This window comes from Vicugna pacos, chromosome 8, assembly GCF_048564905.1.
Source record: "Vicugna pacos chromosome 8, VicPac4, whole genome shotgun sequence".
Lineage (NCBI taxonomy): Eukaryota > Metazoa > Chordata > Mammalia > Artiodactyla > Camelidae > Vicugna > Vicugna pacos.
The window spans coordinates 10,802,402-10,820,101 of record NC_132994.1 but is presented as its reverse complement, the minus strand read 5'-3'; the positions used below and the strand labels follow the sequence as shown (position 1 = coordinate 10,820,101).

The window sequence follows — 17,700 nt, the reverse complement described above, 5'->3', positions numbered from 1 at the left end:
AGACTACTTAGATAATTTCAGTAAAGTTTGGACAAGATCTAACATGCAATTTTTAGATTAGATCCAGCTGACAAATCCCCTAATTATTATTATAGTTTCAGCATATATTGTACTGTAAAGTGTTCATCAAATTAACAACATGTGAAATTTTACATAAAAGAATCAGGAGTTATTCAATATTTCAAATTCCTCCACTTTAATTATTAAAGGGGCCTTTAAAAGCCTTCCCAGCAAAGAGTCTGGGCATAACAAGAGGCTTTTAAGAAAATAAAAGGATATTTTTTTTCCTTTCTATTTCATTTCCATAACAGGCCAATGACCTATAACTTTCCTCTTATTCAAAAAGTTAACTAAGCATAGATTTTAACTGTCTACAGAGGCTCCATACACAGTTTTCTTCTCATGCAACTCCCAATTCTTACCTTTGGTTTCCACAATGCCTCTTTTTTTTCCATCGGAAAGATTTTCTCTGGATTCTGGCAAGGAATACTGCAGAATTTCACATGGGAAAAGTGCATCACACACATTTTGTACATCAGCAAAAAATACACTGAGAAACGCAGAGTCACATTTATACAGCACAGTCAGTAATCACCTTCACTATGTAAATTCATAGAAGGAAAAGGGACCTGATATTAATATGTAATTAACAAAATAAATTGGAAGAATTATAAAGGAAAAGGAGACCTCTATTTTAAATGAAAACCTAAGTAGAAAGTAAAAGAACTTTCTATTTAGCCAAGAAAAGATTTACTTATGAAATGAAGCCCTTTGAAAAGCCATGAAGCACTGTCAGGCGCTCTTCAAAATTTGTGGAGTCTCCTCGGTGAGACTGATAAGAGTGAGACAGCTGAGAAGCAGGGTGCTTCTTCAAAGTTAAAAACAAGCCTTACAGAAAATATTTCTGTGTGGCTGCTTGTGCTTCCTTGAGTTCATATCTCAAGTGTACACAGGAGCAAACTCTAAGATGGTGTGATGTAACAGTAGTTGGAAAACACATCTTATTTCCTAGTGTGCAAAAATATAAAAATTTCCTAATGTGAGAAAATATTAAAACATTTATAGAAAAAAATTTTATAAAGAAAAAAATGTTTAAATTAAACGGCCTATATTTCCACCTTAGAAAATTAGAAAAAGAACAATAGCAAATTAAAACCACAGGAAGTAGAAGGAAGGATATCTTAAAGATACAATCAGAATGCAGTTAAAAAGAAAACAAAGCCTTATATTTAAGGCTTAAAGACTTAAATATAAGACAAGACACTATAAACCTCCTAGAAGAAAACATAGGCAAAACATTCTCTGACATAAATCTTAGCGATGTTCTCCTAGGGCAGTCTACCCAGGCAACAGAAATAAAAGCAAAAATAAACAAGTGGGACCTAATGAAACTTACAAGCTTTTGCACAGGAAAGGAAACCATGAGGAAAACAAAATGACAACCTACAGAATGGGAGAAAATTTCTGCAAATAACGTGACTAACAAAGTTTTAATTTCCAGAATATATAAACAGCTCAAACAACTTAATAGCAAAAAATAAACAACCCAATCCAAAAATGGGCAGAAGACCTAAACAAGCAATTCTCTAATGAAGACATACAAGTGGCTAACAGGCACATGAAAAAATGCTCAGTATCACTAAGTATCAGAGAAATGCAAATCAAAACTACAATGAGGTATCACCTCACACCTGTCAGAATGGCCACGATTAAAAAGTCCACAAACAATAAAAGATGGAGAGGGTGTGGAGAAAAAGGAAACTTCCTTCACTGCTGGTGGGAATGTAGTTTGGTGCAGCCATTACGGAAAACAGTATGGAGACTCCTCAAAAACTAAAAGTAGACTTAACGTATGATACAGCAATCTCACTCCTGGGCATGTACTGAGGGAACTCTAATTCAAAAAGACACCTGTACTCCAATGCTCATAACAACACTATATACAATAGCCAAGACATGGAAGCAACCTAAATGTCCATCAACAGATGACTCAATAAAGAAGTCGTGGTATATTTATACAATGGAAAACTACTCAGCCATAAAAAGAATAAAATAATGCCATTTGCAACAACATGGATGGACATGGAGATTGTCATTCTAAGTAAAGTAAACCAGAAAGAGAAAAATACCATATGAGATTACTTATATTTAGAATCTTAAAAAAAGGAATGAACTTATTTACAAAATAGACTCATAGACATAGAAAACAAATTTATGGTTACCCAGGGGGAAGGGGCTGGGAAGAGATAAATTGGGAGTTCGAGAATTGCAGGTACTAACTACTATATATAAAATGAATAAACAAGTTTATACTGTATAGCACAGGGAACTATAATCAATGTCTTGTGCTAACCTATAATGAAAAAGAATATGAAAATGAATACATGTATGTTCATGTATGACTGAACTATTATGCTGTGCACCAGAAATTGACACAACATTGTAAACTAACTATACTTCAATTTAAAAAAAATATAGTGGTGGAGAAAGGCCTCAGTTAGCAGATGACTGATTGAACAAAGATGCAAAGGGGGATGAGGGAGCAAGTTGTGCTGATACAGAGAGCAGAGAGCACGAGGGAGAAGGCTGAGGGAGGGCAGCGGACAGGCCTGAGGTGGGGCTGGGCTGCACAGGGCACTCTCCCGGCCCCATCTTACTAGATCCCCAGAATCACACTGCTTATTAGGATAGTTATCATGCCCGTGGCACAGCTCAGTGTCCGAGGCGCAGCTGTGTCATTGTCTGCCCAAGGTCGCAGAATAAGCAGCAGTGCTGACACTCTAACCTAGGTGTTACAGCTCAGTCCAGAAGTTTTCCCACTGCTCCAACCGCCACATTGCTGCGCCCAATTCTGTGCACTGCAACTTGTCAGAAATGACTGATTAAACTACAAAATCAGAAAGGTAAGGGGAGGGCACATGGAAATGCTGAAGAAGGCAGACTCGGGCAGCACAGCATCTGAAGGGCTGCCAGACTGGAGAGGAGAGAGAGGCGGTCCATATGCCTAGGCCCAATACACGGAAATTTCCGATACATAGATGAATAAGCTAGCTAGTGACAGGAGCTGTCGGACAATGGAACGGGCTGTCCTGTGAAGTTATGAAACTCAAGCAGAGGAGTTACTCAAGCAGAGACTGAACGGCCATCTGCCTGACACGAAGACAGATTTTAGCGCTGATGTGAAGGCCACGTGGGTTGACCGATGTCTCTTCCAATTCCGAGTCCGTGATGACACGAGGACCCGGCAGTGCAGTGAGGCAGTCAGAAGGTCTGGCTGTCAAGTCAGAAAGCTTGGTTAAAACCCAGTCTCCACCACTTATAAGCTTTGCACACTTAACCTCTGTAAGCCTCGGGTTTGCTCATCTGAAAAAAGAGGCAAATAATAGAAGCTACCACATAGCAGTTGTTGTGAGAATTAAATGAGATAATCCACATAAAGGACTTAACACAGGGCCTGGCACACAGTCAAAAGTTAGTAAAGTTTGCTTCTACAGATGTGTATTAAGGAGCATGTTTATAAAATATAACTATAACTAACTATAACTATAACTGTAACTGTAACTATATATATATATATATATATATATATATATATATATATATATATATAAAATGTGTGCAAATTGGTTTTTCTATCTCTGGTTTCACTCTTACACTCAGTGGCAAGAAGAATTCACTGTCCAAAGCTGAGTTGTTACAGCACAGCAAATGACAATATGATGTTACTAACCCTAATAGTTACCATAAACACTTAGACAATCAGCTTCTTAGCTTCATCATTTCATAGCACACCTCTGTTAATTACCAGAAAATGTGCAGAAATGTTCATCTTTTAAATATTTGAGGTGCCAATTTAAAACTTATGAAAGGAAACATCAACATTTTCTTAACTGAAACAACTATTCAAAATGCACTCTTGCAGCATAAGAAAGAATATCTAACAACCTGCACCTGTATTTAATGTGCACCCATATACAAATACTCAAGTGTACATGTGTCTATATGCACCCAGACACACACACACTCTTACACATGCTTTCTGTTTCAAAATTATAAACTAGAAAGCCCACGATCACTTTTAAATTACTTCTTAATAAGCAAAAGAATTCCATATATTTTTTTATCAGGGTCAAGTATTTTATGCATATTATTATGCACGTCTGTATTAATAGAAAATGGAGAAATAACCATAGAATTTTGCATTCATATGCTAGAATCTGGAGATGCTTCTAGATGGTGGAGAGTGCGTTACAATTTGCCATCACTCCTTTGTCATTATGGATAAACTTACAGTGGTTATTCACTAAGAAAACATTCAACAATGGACCTGATTGATAAAAGGAAGCCTCCACTGCAGAAAAAACTCAGGGATGTCACTATATTTTATTTCTGCAGTAGGCTGTTCAATGCTTTTCAAAAGTCATAGAAGAAAAAGAATACTTTCTATAATAGTATTTAAATGATACAACTGTGTATGTATGGATTTATATCCATCATCATACTGATCCTCCCAGTAACCCTGTGACACATGGGTCATGATACAAACCTGGGCTCAGGGACTAACTTGCTCAAAGCTACACATTAAGAAATGAAGATACAATTTGACTTTAAAACCTTTCATCTTTCTGTCCTGTCTGCCACACGGGCACATAAAATTAGCATATTTTGGCACAGATAACCTATTTTAATAGATTTCAAGTATGAGTAAAATGTATTTAGCTCAAAAACTCTATTGAATATATGTCATGGACTCTTTAAGAGCTTGGTGTCTGAGGGGATAATCCAACGACAGCATCCCAGGAATCCAATCCGGTCTCCATGGACATCACAGGACTGAAAACCTGATTACCTAACCACTCATTGTTAGAAAGTCCTTCCAGACACTCTATAATTTTTGTTATATTAATCCCAGGTCCACCCTTGAAAGCAAAACAATATAAAATTCACTTTCCAGTATCACCCCCCAAGGATCTGAAGTGAGCAATCACGCTCTCCCCCTGTAAAACCCCCAAACCCATTCCCCAAACCTATTTCTCATAATATCATAATATTCTTTCCAGCAGCCACTTCTGGTTATTCTCTGATTTGTCAAAAAAATTTCTCTTCAGTGACACCCAGCACTAAACCTCCAATTCTGTGATGAACACAATCAGTTACAACCCTGAACCTTTCTCTTGATGTCACTCAAGATGATAGTAAATGGTTGAACCCTCAGGTCTCAGTGATGGCTCAGATAGACGTTAACGGAAAAACAATTAAAATCTTTTTTTCCCCAAAACAGCTTTGAAGCCAGACCTCTAGTCCCACAACTGATTCTGCTGAGAATCAAAAATACTGCTGCACCCTGGCTTTACTTCTCTCCAACACCCATTGGCAATCTTGCCACAGAGGACTCTGTGTGACTTTAGACAGGCTACTCAACCTCTCTGTGCCTCAGTCTGCTCATCTGTAAAACAGGAATCAAAAAAAGGACTCAACTGATAAAGTTACTGAGGGGATGAAATTCTTTGAGGCCTGTAACCCCGCTGAACTCTATAAGCACCGAGTAAATGCTCAGTGCAGTGCTTGGTCCACTTGAGACTAGTGTGGTCATGAGTCAATCCCGGGCCCACTGTCTCCAAAGCCTGTGCCTCTACCTGGCATAAATCTAGTCAGAACAGCGAAAGGGATGTGTGGGCTGATGTGAACAGGAGGAGGAAGGGCCTCAGGAGGGAGTCTGGAAGATATGAAGGATGAGGAGGACTCAGAGAGGCAAAGAGGGGGCAAAAGAGCCTTCTAGATGGAGTGGACAGGACCAGCAGACAGCAGGTGATGCCTATCTTTTTGTGGGAGAGTGCATGGACCTCCCTGGCTACAGAATAAGGTATTTTCAGGAAGGAAGGGACATAACACACCATGGGGGAGCTAGGATCTTGCAGGTCAGCCAGAGGAGTTTGAACGTATTGCAGTGGCTGGAAACCGGCACAGTCTTCTGAGTAGGTGAGGGCAGTGGTCCCAGTGGTGGTTTAGAAACAGGAGGGTGTTGCTATGCAGGAAGGAGCCGGGGGCTGTTGACAGCATCGGGGGAAGAAGGGCTGGAAGGAGAGCGTGACCAGGACACTGAGGGCCTGCACCCCCAGAACACAAGACACCCTGAAACTGTGTGGGAACTGGCAGGGCTGCTGCCAGACTGGACAGAGGGAGAGAAAGCGAGGGGACACTTGAATATGATTCCAATATTAGGCTGGTGACGTGATGGACCTCAGCTAGAAACTCATCCTAAAATTACTGGAAAGTACAAATGCACAAAATAACACTGATAAAATATTTACTCAGACTACTGGAACTATTCTTGGAAGTTGCTGCCTTAATTCTTCACTGAACCTTAGTTTTTTTATCAATGACTGATGAAAAGGCGGTAAGCACGTTAATAATTAAAGAAGCCGGCTTCCTGCCAACGAATTTGAATCAGTGCCTTTCTCAGAGATCTTATGCAGCAGTCATATTTTTGGAATACACTGGGAAATTGGGAATTTGTCTATTATTTATCACCAAAGATTTTTACATCAGCAGTCTAGTATGAAATGCACCTCCGGGGTCTTTGGGCCGAAACACTGCTTCATTTGCCATCTGCAATGATGCTGTAGTTACTGCCTGCATACATGCAGCACTCAAAGCACCACAATTCTGGTTTGGGGAAACTGATTTTGATGAAGAGAGTTTATTGGTAATATATGAATTTTAAAAATCTATTCATTTTATTCACTATACAGATGAACTAGTGCTTAGTAATTATCAAATAAATAGATGAATGATGGATGGTGGATTTTTTAAATTAAAAAATAAGACAGTCTTTAAGAGTGGATGCTTTAAGAGCCATATTCATTAGAAAATAATTTTTAAGAAAGCAGCAACTTCTTGAGAACTACATAAGCGTGTTGTGCACCCATAAAAAGGCAGGTTGTCATGAGAAATTTACATTGGGCCCACAAACGTTCGACACCATTTATTGGTTGTGGCAGGCACTGGAGGTAAGGATGACCCTTCCCTCAGAAGCTTTTCTTCTACTGGGGGAAACCGACAAATAGGAAAATAAAGCACCAACGAATGCATGAATCACAGAACTTTAGATAAAGTACACTAACAGTTCAGAAGAAAAAGAAAGTAGCTTTCTCGTACCACTGTCCCAAGAGATAACAAAGAAATAAATGCATCATAAACACTCAGCTATTATAAACTCATTTAGGGGGGATTTGTAAAGAATCGTAAGTATGTTTTGTTTTGTTTTTTAATCTCAGAGAAGACAGATATTCATGAAAACAGAAGGAAGGCATGGGGACAGGAGCAATTAGCAAGCACCTCTGAAACAGATTTCCTAGCCATTATCAAAGATTAAGAAAGTCACAGCTCTCTCTCTGACATTCCAAATTACTTTCTAATGGGTTGTTTTCATTCTTCTATTCATCTAGATTAAACTAAAGCACACATTAAATACAAGAGGATTTATTTTGCGGGGTTCTGCCATGGTGAAAGCAATCTAATCAAAACCAAAATGGGAAATGAGCTCACTGTATGAATCAGAAGGACGAATTAAAGTTGACAGATATTTTGGAGGCCTGTTCAAATATAAATTGGACTTTCATTATAAAAATTGACTTAAATGAATGATATACATAAAATCTACTTCAGAACATTTCCTTAAAGTCATCTTGATTATCAACCCCAAAATATATTGCACTTCAATATATTTTGTTATATTTCCAAAATCCAAGAGGTAGAATAATGAACATACACACAGTAAATGTCCAGAAAATAAAAGGAACAAAACACTAAAAAATCTGTGAGTTTGCAGACAGCTACTGTTCAGATTTGAAACTTCAAAAGAAATTCCAGTGAAATACTTTATATAGTGTCCCCTAAAGTAATTAAACAATAATTCATGTACTTTCGATATTTGATGAAAAGCAGAAGAAAATAGAATAGTAGGCAGAGCCCTCTAAAGATCTGGAATTTATAAACTACTTCACTCCCTTGAGAGACAGTCCATAAGAAAAGATAAATTCAACAACAGGGAAAAAAATTAAGCCTTCATCAAAGACAACTATCCAAACAACACAAGATGCTTGGCTCAGCAAAGGTGGGTTGTGAAGAGTGAGGAGTGGGACGGTATCTGTTCCCCTGACGTTTCTAAGCAAGGAACGTGGACGTGCAGACCTTCCCATGTTCAGTGGCGGAGTGAGCCTTCCAGGTGACATTATCATGCTCCTGCTCTCTCAGCATGACCAGACAACATACGGGAAAAGAGATTCTGTTCCCAACACCCCCGTTTTCAACAGACAGAGCTGGCAAAGGAAGTCAAACACCAGCTGTCTGCAGAACAGATGAAGGACCTGTAAACTGGGCTCATTCCATGAAATCCCAAGGAACGGGATGAGGACAGCGGGCAGAAGTGATGTGCACACATTCTACCTGCCAGATGTGTCTACAGAGATGTGTGAGAGAGCTCTGGGAGCAGTGAGTTCCCTGCTGCAGAAGGTGTTCAAGTTCAGAGAGTGAGTTTCCTACTGCAAAAGGTGTTCAAGTTCAGAGGGATGGGGCAGAACGCACCCAAGCTCTGAACAGAAAAGTAAAATGGATCATGTTCTAGGCCAACTTTCACCCTGAGAGCTTGTGATTATAAGAAACAGAAGCCACAGTCACTGACTTTGGGGGATTTAAAAGTCATTCAGTGACAGTGACACACAATAGATGTCTTTGAAAAAGTGTTAAGGATACTATATTCATCAGGGTCCAGGTAGAAAGCTAATGGTACCAGAACATGGGTAATGTGAGGAGAGTCTAATAAAGAGGCTATTTCTGAAGGTGTGGGGCAACACCCCAGCCAAGGGCCACAGTAACAGCAGTGGGGCAGGGCATCCTTCACTTCCCTGCGGCCGAATGGGATGAGAGGAGGCAGCAGGTGCCTGAACTGGGAGAAAGAGCACGGGGAGGAGAGGATCACCTGAGAGAGGGAGCAGGGACCCGTGTGAAGCTGCAGGGTGGAGGGGTTGGGAGATCTGAAAGGCCGAAAGGAAGACACCGAGCACAAACCGCAGCTCCGCCACAGAGCACAGGGCAGCCTGAAAGCCCCAGACTGGGGAAGAGGTTGCATTGTCTTCTCTCTCAGGTCCCTTCCAGGGAGTGTACTGTGCATGTTCACTGGTGGAGGGCCACAGATCTATGTTCTTTATTCTTCTTTTAGAGCAAATGCTGGCTCTTTTTCATTCTTCAGGCATCCCCTGCATTTGTTCTCAGAACCAAGCACTCAACTGCCATATACCCAAAATGGCAATGTCATGGAATATACATTATAGGACCTGAAAATCTGAAGATAGAACCATCGAGCTATCTTAGTCAGGTAATTTTCCATCTGATATCCTTGCTACTCATTCCTTTATTCAACAGATATGTTTAATTATCTCTTACCTGTCAGGGGCTGTGCTAGACCTGGGGACACAACAGTCAACAAGATAAGTCCATCTCTGCCTTCATAGAGCGTCCAGCTGACTATCGATCATTCCAATCTCCAACACCCTCTGCCCAGTAAAGGAACCTCAGAAGTGCTATGGATCAGACGTTGGCAAACTATGGCCCATGGGCCAAATCTGGGTTAATTTGTTAGAGCAGGCAGGTAGTTAGATATGAGCAGAGAAAGGAGGACAGAGGCCAAATGGCAGAAATGGACAAAAAGCAAGAACACAAACCAAATGCAGGAAACCATGCATCATGTAAAGGAGTCCCTGGGCAGAGAAACAAAAGCAGGAATCTTTGGGCTAAAAGGAGTCACACATTTTGGGGTGACAAGTGGCCTGAAGACAGACAAAGAAAGGTACAAGAAGGCAGGAATCTCCAGTGTCCGAATGTAATCTTTTGCTCATTATGCCCTCATTTCAATAAAATCAGCCTTGTAGATTAGAAGTACGCATCATGCACCAACACCATGACACTTCTCATCCAGACTAAATAAGGACAAAAAAATCTCTCCTTTCTTCGGGAAGGTGGAGCTGGGATGAAAATCAGGGAATATAACCCCAAACCTTTCCCTCTCCAATAGTCCGCCCATTCATTTCTACACTCTATGTAACCAACTTGCGGAAGAAACTCAGGGCAGCTGCTCACCCGAGCCTGCCCGCTCTCCCCTTGAGAGTGTACTGTCCATCCCTTAATAAATCCTCACTTCACTTTCTTGACCTTCATGTATCATCTCTAAATTCTGTCTGCAATGAGACAAGAACCTGGTCACCAGCAACATCTTGACCATGTTTTATCGAAACAGCTGTGTCTATTAGCCTATGTATAATCTACTGTTGCGTTAGTGCTGCAACTTCAGAGTTGAATGGTTGCTACAGAAGGACTATGACCTGCAAAGCCTGAGGTATTACTAATTAGTCTTATACAGAAAAAGTTTGCCAGCACTTCCTCTAAACAAAACCGAATGCTTTAAGGCTAAATACATTAAAGGACAAATGCTGTCAACTCATAAAACATCCCTGGCTGCCCTACTTACAACTCAAGACATGTGGGGGGTTGGCTTCCTGCAGGGTTGCATTTCTACTTTGAAAAGTTTTGCTTTTGTTTTTGATTTTTCTTATTCCGTTGTCAAGGCAGACAACAAAGAAGTATCACGTGGCTAATGTCTTCTATTAACAGCCAACGCTCTTCAGATGATGTTCACATTGTCTTATATCAAGTCCTTTGACTAATCAGAGTTCTTCCACACCATGGAAGGCTCTTTTTCACAAAGATCCTTTTCCCTGAATCACACCAAACAAATTTTGACAGGGGTAATTTTAGGCTATCTTTTAAATTGAACAATAAAATTGATTGTAAAAGCACTTAGCCAACATTCAAGTGCTATATAAATGCAAAATCATAGCAGCAATAATACCTTCAATTCCCTGCGGATAGAAACACGAGTGGATGCTTATTCCCCAATCACCTGACCCAGGGAGCATTAAAATTTTAAATGAAAGAAAAAAAAAACTAGCTTTCATTGGCTATTACAAAAATTCCTAACAAGAAGTGACAGGACTGTGCTAGCTGCTTCCTCCCAAGGTTGTTAAGTGGCTAAGTCAGTGGGGCTGTGGCTGTCCATCAATCTGCCATTCCCCAAACCCTTTTCATTCCCTAATGGGAATCAATGTAGCATGAATAAAATTAAGCGGCCATTTAGTTCATATTCAGTCACTATAATGAAACAATAGCTAGCTTGAGAAAGATCCTTGCCAAGTCTTGGTTCCTGAAAGTTTCTCCATCCCACTAGCCCACTGATAATATATATTTCTAGTGCTCAAGAGAAGGGAGACGGAACCCAACAGTGAACAGAGAATCAGGGATGAGATGGTAACAGAAGGCAGCATGGGAAAGGGCTGGCTGATTTGGTAAGAAGAGAGGTTTCTGTTAGGTACCAGCTTAAACACTCTATCCTTGAAAATGCCTTCCTTGATACAGAAACCCTTAGACCGGGTCAGTTCCCTCTAATACATATGCTCTTGACAAATTCCATTCCCTTGTTGCACACTGGGCTATCACAACTGCAGCTGGAAAATTGCTTATTTAATCGGCCGTTTGACGTCAGTGGCCCTCATTGGAAAGTGAGTTCCACTGACCTCGTGACCCGTCTGTGCAGAGTAGAAATCACTACCGCAAACACATGATGAGCACTGAAAAAAAATATTAGCTAACTGACCTGGGAGATGAATGGACAGGTAAACAAGCTGCATCCCAGACACTCTGCTAGCATGAAGAAAGCTCTGGTCATACTGCGATATGCTCCCCAAAAGTCACAGCCATGTCCCCCTGTCCTTGTAGACTATGAGCTAGGTTCTAAGACGCACTAATTGCATCCTCACTCCTCCTGTCTTCACCACCAACCATCTCCTCTCTGCTCTTTCAACTTCTTCCACACTGATGTCTGTATCTCAATGTATATTCATGCTCTGGATGCTCCCTGTTATGAAAAACAAAAAACAAAAAACTATCCAGTCACCTCCACCCCACCTAGCTATACTTATTAACATTGAAAATGGTATTACAATCGCCAAATCTTACGTCTCCTTGCAAATTCTCATTCTACTTCTCTGCAGCACCTGCCCCTGATGACTACTCTTCTAGCCTTAAAACGCCTAGTTCTCTGACTTTAGTGGCACCACTTCCCTGGTTATCCTTCTATACCATGCCTTGTCAATCCTATAGCCTAATATATCTAGAAATGCGTCTACTTTTCCCTCAGATCATGCACATCTCTTGTGTTTATGCCTGCATCAGCCTTCTGATGGAGCTCTCAGCTCACTCCAATCCATTCTTCACAGTCAAGTCATCTGTTCACCTCAATAATGCTCCAAAGTAATTTAACTTACTGACTCTATTAAATTGTGACTCTGATCCTTAGCTTTAAGTGCCCTTGGGCAGCAGAGTTTAAGTACATATGACATACACATGCCCCAAGAAAGAGCTAAAGTATTCTGTCTGATCCTCACCACAATATACAGTGGACTCTGACATCTTTACATCTGCTAAAACCTATTTAAGGTAACATTTTCTAAACCCTGACAAAGCCTCCAAAATACCAGTTTTGGAAAGCTGGTTCCATATACTGGTAGCCCCACCATTACTCACAAAAAAGAAGAAAAACCTTACTCAGAGTCATCCATTCTCAAAATTTACCTCTGAATTTGGTCATTTGTGACCCATTTCCCTTCCCTGAAAGTCATCCAGATTATGCATGTGCCAAATTATGCACTTTCTTTGTTGCACTTGATCTAAAACCCTTCAAAGGCAGTTAAGTCTTCCCAAATAAAAACATATGGAATAACAGATAACAACACACACATCTCTGCCAAGTGACTGAGTCTCACTGCAGCCCCATGATACACAGTGGATCTCTGGATTTTAAGAAGAAAAAAGACAATGCAAACCATCCCAAGAAAGTGATCAATGTATGTGTAATTAGACACAAATATTGTTTTTGAAAAATATATCCTGCTTTTGAACAGAGTCCATGTTACTATGGGTTTTTCCTACATTATGAGCATTTTATGCATATTAAACAACAGTACGTCTTTCTAATCTATGGATCCTGATGGAATTCAAATCCCAAAAGTGTTTCTGCACTTCCAAACTATGAAGCTATTCAAAGCCTTTCATAATTCAGTCCAAACCACTTATCCCATCTTATTTCCTGCCACTTTAGACATTCCAGTCTAAAAACACTAAAACACTGCTTTCTCCGTGCATGCCTGGTTTCTTGCTTTCACGCTTACTGTCCCTGTCATCTGTAATGTATTCCCCACTTTGCCCCAATTTCCCACTTATCTGTGGGGTAAGTGGCATAGAAAGTGCTTCTTCTGCTTCCAAAAGGTGCCACCTCCTCCAGGAAGCTTCTCTGCCCCACAGCATTTTATCTGATCCTCCTACCGCAATTCCACCCTTTTCCTGAACGTTTCCTGTGGATCTCAACGCCCATCTACAGCACAAGCCTGAGAGGTCCTTGGGTGAGGACACTAAAGGTGTCCCATCATCGGCACCCACGGCACTTCACACAGCTCCTCCTATACAACGAGGGCTCAACAAAAGATCTGGTCAACAAATGGATTGACCAACCGGGCCAAAGGCCTCAAACCACAGGCCTCTCCTTCTCCGGGAAGCCTCGGGAACCATTTTGGCGGACAAGCCAGGCTGGAACATGCCTGGAAGCTGGCACACACCCGAGAAAACGAGACTCGTGGGCCGATGCCTCGGTCGAACTCCAGAAGCTCCAGCGCGGATGCGATCGGCTTACTCAGGGAGAGGTGAACGCCCACAGGGCGCCCAGCTCCACGCGGCGTCCCCAGTGGCGCGAACTCGGTGGGAACCCCGGCCACGCGCGGGGCAGGCGCGGTCCCCCGGCGCGGTGGGGGAGGGGAGGGCGCGGGAAGGGGTGCGGGGCGCCCCCCACCTACCTTCTGGGCTGCCCTGGACGAGGCAGGGCGCCCCCGGCGGGGAGCCGGTGCCGGCGGGGAAGGGAGCGCGGGGGCGGGAGCGCTGGGCCATCCCCGAGCCGCAGGGCCCGCCCGAGAGAGAACGCGCCCGGCGCCGGCCTTCCGCCCGCGGGGAGGCGCGTGCGGAGGGGGCCCGCGGCCGCGCGCCCCACAAGGCCCCGCGGCGCTCGGCCGTCGGCGCGGGGCCCCGAGAGCGCCGCCCGCCGCGGGTGGGAGCCGCGCCCGCCGAGGGGCCGCCCGCGCCCCGAGCTCCTGAGGACGGCGCCCCCTCGACTTGGGCTGGAAGGCAATGTCGAGGCCTTGAAGAGCGAGAAGGAAAAAAACCTTGAGGAGAGTTCTGGAAAGAGATGCCCTGGTTCTGCAGGGGGAGGGGGGAACTTCGAGGACTGAGGAAAAGATGAGTTCTAAAACGGCTTTTCTTTTCCCAGAAATGAAAGCAAACGTGTAATTCTTACAAGAAATTATGATTATTAAAGTGATTTTGCTCACTTTTTACCTTTCACATCGTATTTTTAATCCATATATTTTTTTTTTCTTGCCTGACATAGTTCTAAAATTCTTTCATGGTTTAGAATCCCAGCTGGATTCTAAGCGTCCTGAGGACAGATTCTCTGCAGGCTTCTTTAGTGTTTTTACTCACAGTGCTTGGTGGCTATTGGGTGGAAGTCTCAACGTATATTTATTGAATAAAATATCGAGCATTTTGACACGGAGATCTGTTTGGCTTATTTTCCTAAATGGGTAAACCTTCTTGATTAAGATATCCCCTTGCATCCTGTCAGTTATTGTAAATTTCTTTAAAATGTTAAGCATCATTTCTTTAGCCATCTGCCCGTTAAAGAGAATCAATGATTTTAAGCCTATTACAATTTGTTGAATATATCATTTTCATTAATCCTGAAGAGATAAATTTCAGGTAGTCCCAGACTGAATTATCTTGAATTCCAAATTAATGAACACTAGATTAATGGTTCACTGCACTTTCTGTTCTTTTTGAGAAATGTAAAATCCAATCACAGAGATAATCTAGGATCAAACGGGAATGTCACAAAGCTGTCAGTATTGCTGCGTGTGTGAAATGCATTTCAATCCCACTCATTCATTCATTATGCAAATTGGATTGAACTCCTATTATGTGCCAGGCACTAAGTGAGGCATGATCATTACCCTTTACAACTGCACAGTCTGGTAATTAAAACAAATGGATAAACAAACTATCAAAATATAGTGCAAGCACTGAAATCCTATTGGAAAACTATGGAGTCAGTTTTAAAATCTTATCTTTTCTCGTCAAACCTCAGTAAATATCTACTAACGTGAATGGTATTTGCAGCTGTCTTTGAGCTCGTGAAGATAGAGTGGTTATGGATTTTATAAAACTATATAATGGAAAATAACTTTCACAAAAATTATACAAGTTTTCATACTAGTTTTTATATTACTCATCCCTAGAGGGAATATGTAATAAGTAATCAATAAATGTCTGGTGAATAAAGAAGTTAATGGATTCCCAGTATCTTAAAATATTTAATTTGCACCTTTTAGAAACTACCTTTCTAAATATATTGTGATCTGGCTGGGTATACCAGGATCCTAACAACTTTTCTAAAGGAATTTATAAAGCCCAAAGGAAGGTGAAAATGTGACAAGATGCACCTAAGGTCTCTTAGCTCTTCTTCTTGTTAATTGCATTTAACTGCAGAATGTTTGATGGGGGCTTCTGTAGACAAGAGTAGAACATCTTAGAAAAACCATGCTTCTCTCATGTACTATTTCAAGACAGAAAATTCATTGATTTCCAAATCTAAATATAGAAGAGGAAATTGTTAATGGTACCTAAACATTTTCAGGGTCCAGATGAAAACACAAAGGAAAAGTGGTTTACCTCTATGTAAAATATAAAACCTTAGATGGAGAAGAATACTGAGTTATTCTCAGCCAGTTTAATATAAATCTAAAATTAGTAAAAAAAAAATTCAAAATAAGTGCAAAATGTAATCAAGAAACAATGTTAATTTTTTAATGGCTATTTTAACCATAAACAGCAGACAACAGAATAGCTGATAAAATGTCATATAAGAATGTAAATTATATTTTTAAAAGTGTATTGTTAAGAATGTCATTTGTCTTAAAAAAAGATTTGCATTACTTTAAAATATAAACTTGCGGAAATGGTAGTAAACTGTTCTATCAAGAAACAGAAACTTCATCAATAATTTCTAGACTGACACCCACAGGAGAAAATCATTACATAGGAGAAAATGGGTCCAATTCAGTAGTTCAAGAAACATTTATTACGTTAGGTACTAAATACAAATAAAAGAAAATCCTTGCCCTCCATGATCTCACCAGGTAGTAAGGGAATCAGATTTTACATTCAAGATAATAATAACTAACAAACACTGAGCACATTCACCATGCCAGGTAATCATGAATTGGCTGATTTAATTAATCCTTACAGAACTTTTAGAGTCCAGTACTGTTTTCCAGCCTTATTTTACAAGAAGGAAACTAAAATTTAGATTGGTCAACTCATCCAAGGACTTTCAGTTAGTAGGTGGTGGATCTAGGACTCCCACCCACTCCGTCTTACCCCAAACTTAATCCCTTCACTCTGGCAGATCCAGGACCCAGCTAGGTCTCTCTTTAGCTGCTGCCCTTTAATTCCAGTCCCTATACAGAGTGTTTCATCCACTAGCATCTTAACATTCTCAGTGGTATCTAGGACAGCTCACTCTGTAATGACTTTAACTGTTCATCAGACTTTTTGGACCTAGATCTCTTGGCTAGACTTCTACCTGATAACTTTCACACCTGCTCTAATTTCATATCCATACTTGTCATCACTCACTATTCCATTGCCCATATTTCTTCCAATTGATCAAACAGCCTAAAGTAATTTCCAGCAGGTTATGATCTCATAGTTATTAGAATTAACATTATTCCACAGAATCCTACATACCACTATTTTTAATAATTAAATTACTGTTAACACAAAATTCGTAATTTATACTACCATTTATTTATTTATTAGTATAGTCTAGATAGTATCTGTATCTTTTCACCAACCTTTGTCAATATAGTTGGTATCTTTGCTATAAGAAGAGTAAAATTCATAAAAGTTTCCAACTGTTTAAGATCATTAAATTACTTGGAATACGTGAAAAATAAGAATGTGTGTTTTTAAACCATTTAAATTTGAATCTCAAAGTTTGGGATTCTAGGAAAATGGAAAGACTGAGAATATGGCTAAGGGAAGGAACCTTTTGTAACTATGAATGACATCGCTTTTTAATATAACTAAAATTCTATACTGTAAAAATAAGTAATCCTCAAATTAAGGTATGCTACTTTACCTAAATATTTGTATTTGGGAAGAATTTTAAAGCTATTCTTTTTAGGAAATTCATATTTTGAATTTACAGAGAATCTTAGGTTTAAAAAGGAAAAGCAAAAAAACAAATTGTAAATCTAATTGTAAATAATTCTTTTTCATGTGAATATTGTTTCCTAATTTATGTGATTGTACACTCAGTTTTTAGCATTTTTTATTTTCTTAGAGCAACACGTTAGTGATTTTTTTGTGTGTGCTGCTTTTAGAGGAAAAATTCCAGTTTACCATTTGAACTAATGGAAAGATATACAAAACAAATTAGACTAATCCAGTAGAGTTATAAACATCACAGAAGGCATTTTACATCTG

General features: G+C 40.3%; 1 protein-coding gene across 2 annotated transcripts in view; it reads right to left on the bottom strand.

Annotated features, from left to right (window-relative positions):
- MEI4 (meiotic double-stranded break formation protein 4) overlaps nucleotides 1-14,040 on the bottom strand; it is a 143,252-nt gene extending 129,212 nt beyond the window's left edge. The window contains exon 1 of one of the 2 annotated variants that reach the window (XM_072966281.1): nucleotides 13,959-14,040. The gene's annotated coding sequence lies outside the window, so the exon portion shown is untranslated. Of the gene's footprint in view, nucleotides 1-13,724; nucleotides 13,812-13,958 lie in introns of those variants that run through there. The other variant, XM_072966282.1, reaches the window with a different exon arrangement.
- Nucleotides 14,041-17,700: the final 3,660 nt, after the last annotated feature.